We start from the raw sequence: 3,892 nt of genomic DNA on the forward strand, positions 1-3,892 counted from the left end.
TTATTGATCCGTTTACTCCGAGTCCTAAAGTGTATATTTATTTTCTTACTCTTCTGATATTTATTGTTTGTTTACTTGCACTGCTGTAACTGGAGCCTCGTCGTCTCGTCTCTCTATATACTGGACTGTATGTAGCGGAGATGACAATAAAGTTTACTTTGACTTCAGCAGCGCGCAGGCGCACCGAGGGCTCTCGCGCTCACTTTATAGAATTTAGAAAAAACATCGGTGCAAATTATAAGTCTGTATCATGATGTCTGGTGTTTTGTTTTTGTTGTTTTGTTTTTATTTTCTTTTATTTTGTGAGTTGGTTATTAGACGCTGCTCCAGCCAGCCAGAGAATCCCCCGCCGCCCCGCCCTCTCCTCCCTGTGCCGCAAGCAGCAGGCGCACCTCGCAAACGGAGGGCGCCCTTACTCCCAGCAAATGGGCGATAGAAAACCGATCGGTGCCTATGCCATTCCCAATATGCCCTGGCTGATGTCGGGGTAGCATGAGAACGAGCTTTTATTTTTTATTTTTTTGCCAAAGCCCGTGATGCCGCCCCCACCACGATGCCGCCCCAGGCAACCGCCCGTATCTAAAACCGCTACTGCTCGCAGCGCTCGTCTGCACTCAGACCTCAGCAATCAAAGTCTCTGCACCTTTAGTCTCTGTGTCTGTGGAAGTTTCACATGAATACGGTCAAAAATATAAGTTAACCTGCTGACCTGAAGCAAAGCTCTGATTACCACGACCACATTTCTGTGTGCTGTCCTGCTGCAGGTCGTGCTGCTCTCTGAAGTCTTTCCTCTCGTCACATCTGTCAGGTGACCTGTGATCCACGGCTGCTCGTTCGCAGTCCTGGCTGGTACTTCCTGTACATCAGGTCAGGAAGTACGACACTATCATGTCAGACACTGTTCAGCATGTGCTTTCATAACCAGAGACTCTCTGACACAAACTGAAAGAGACCTAAAAAAGCCGGCTCAGTGTTTCACAGGTAGGTCCAGCACGTCCTGTGGCTCTGCAGGTCAAACAGCTGTGGTCACCTGGAGGCTACAGCACACTGTCCACTCCTCCACGTTCATACTGAAGTTCTGTGAGTGATGGTGAGACAGGTCGCTGAAGAACAGTACACTATGTTTGATTGGTCCAGCCCAAGGTCTGACATCACTTCCTTAAAAAAAGCCGTACTGGAGCCAGGCGCTAGCAAAACGTCTGCTCTGGTCAGCAGCGAGGTTTACTTTGAAAACTTGAGATTTAATCTGATCAGCATTTAATCTGAAAGTCTGTCGCACGGTTGGAGACGTCCACCTGTTGGATCGATGGATGTGAATAATATGACAACAGCTGTGTTACACCTGTGTGTGCTCGTCCTCTTTGTCTCTGCAGGAGACTTTTATCTGTCAGAAACCAAACAGTTCAATTCAATTCAATTCAATTTTATTTATATAGCGCCAAATCACAACAAAAGTCGCCTCAAGGTGCTTTATATTGTACAGTAGATAGCACAATAATGAATACAGAGAAAACCCCAACAATCATATCATATGACCCCCTATGAGCAAGCACTTTGGCGACAGTGGGAAGGAAAAACTCCCTTTTAACAGGAAGAAACCTCCGACAGAACCAGGCTCAGGGAGGGGCGGGGCCATCTGCTGTGATTGGTTGAGGTGAGAGAAGGAAGACAGGATAAAGACATGCTGTGGAAGAGAGACAGAGATTAATAACAGACATGATTCGATGCAGAGAGGTCTGTTAACACATAGTGAGTGAGAAAGGTGACTGGAAAGGAAAAACTCAGTGCATCATGGGAATCCCCAGCAGCCTACGTCTATTGCAGCATAACTAAGGGAGGATTCAGGGTCACCTGGTCCAGCCCTAACTATATGCTTTAGCAAAAAGGAAAGTTTGAAGCCTAATCTTAAAAGTAGAGATAGTGTCTGTCTCCTGAATCCAAACTGGAAGCTGGTTCCACAGAAGAGGGGCCTGAAAACTGAAGGCTCTGCCTCCCATTCTACTTTTAAATACTCTAGGGACAACAAGTAGGCCTGCAGTGTGAGAGCGAAGTGCTCTAATAGGGTGATATGGTACCACAAGGTCATTAAGATAAGATGGGGCCTGATTATTTAAGACCTTGTATGTGAGGAGCAAGATTTTGAATTCTGGATTTAACAGGAAGCCAATGAAGGGAAGCCAAAACAGGAGAAATCTGCTCTCTCTTTCTAGTCCCTGTCAGGACTCTTGCTGCAGCATTTTGGATTAGCTGAAGGCTTTTCAGGGAGTTTTTAGGACATCCTGATAATAAAGAATTACAGTAGTCCAGCCTGGAAGTAATAAATGCATGAACTAGTTTTTCAGCATCACTCTGAGACAGGATATTTCTAATTTTAGAGATGTTGCACAAATGGAAGAAAGCAGTCTTACATATTTGTTTAATATGTGCGTTGAAGGACATGTCCTGGTCAAAAATGACTCCAAGGTTCCTCACAGCATTACTGGAGGCCAAGGTAATGCCATCCAGAGTACGAATCTGGTTAGATACCATATTTCTAAGATTTTCAGGGCCGAGTACAATAACCTCAGTTTGATCTGAATTAAGAAGCAGAAAGTTAGCGGCCATCCAGGTCTTTATGTCTTTAAGACATTCCTGCAGTTTAACTCATTGGTGTGTGTTACCTGGCTTCATGGATAGATAGAGCTGGGTGTCATCTGCATAGCAGTGAAAATTTATGCTATGTCTTCTAATGATGCTGCCTAAGGGAAGCATGTATAATGTAAATAGAATTGGTCCTAGCACTGAACCCTGTGGAACACCATAATTGACCTTAGTGTGTGAAGAGGACTCTCCATTTACATGCACAAACTGGAGTCTATTAGATAGATATGATACAAACCACTGCAGTGCAGTACCTGTAATACCTACAGCATGTTCTAATCGCTCTAATAGGATATTATGGTCGACAGTATGGAACGCTGCACTGAGGTCTAGCAGGACAAGCACAGAGATGAGTCCACTGTCAGAGGCCATAAGAAGATCATTTGTAACCTTCACTAAAGCTGTTTCTGTGCTGTGATGAGCTCTGAAACCTGACTGAAACTCTTCAAATAAGCCATTCCTCTGCAGATGATCTGTTAGCTGTTTGACAACTACTCTTTCAAGGATGTTTGATATGAAAGGAAGGTTGGAGATTGGTTTATAATTAGCTAAGACAGCTGGGTCTAGAGATGCTTTTTGAGTAAAGGTTTAACTACGGCCAGCTTGAAGGCCTGTGGTACATAGCTGATTATTAGAGATAGGTTGATCATATTTAAGATTGAAGCATTAATTAATGGCAGGACTTCTTTGAGCAGTTTTGTAGGAATGGGGTCTAAAAGACACGTTGATGGTTTGGAGGAAGTAATTATTGAAGTTAACTCAGAAAGATCAATTGGAGAAAAAGAGTCTAACTTAACATCAATGGTACTGAAAGTAGCTGTAGATAAGATTACATCTGTGGGATGATTATTGGTAATTTTTTCTCTAATGATAAAAATTTTATTTGTGAAGAAGTTCATGAAGTCATTACTAATTAACGTTAAAGGGATGGTTGGCTCAGTAGAGCTCTGACTGTTTGTCAGCCTGGCTACAGTGCTGAAGAGAAACCTGGGGTTGTTCTTATTTTCTTCAATCAGTGACGAATAGTAAGATGTTCTGGCTTTGCGGAGGGCTTTCTTATAAAGCAGCAAACTATTTCTCCAGGCTAAATGATGATCTTCTAAATTTGTGACACGCCATTTCCTCTCCAGCTTACGAGTTATCTGCTTTAGGCTACGTGTTTGAGAATTATACCACGGAGTCAGGTACTTCGGATTTGAGGCCTTAGTTTTCACAGGAGCTACAGTATCCAGAGTCGTACGTAGTGAGGAGG

Source organism: Pelmatolapia mariae, linkage group LG2 (assembly GCF_036321145.2).
Source record: "Pelmatolapia mariae isolate MD_Pm_ZW linkage group LG2, Pm_UMD_F_2, whole genome shotgun sequence".
Classification (NCBI taxonomy): Eukaryota; Metazoa; Chordata; class Actinopteri; order Cichliformes; family Cichlidae; genus Pelmatolapia; species Pelmatolapia mariae.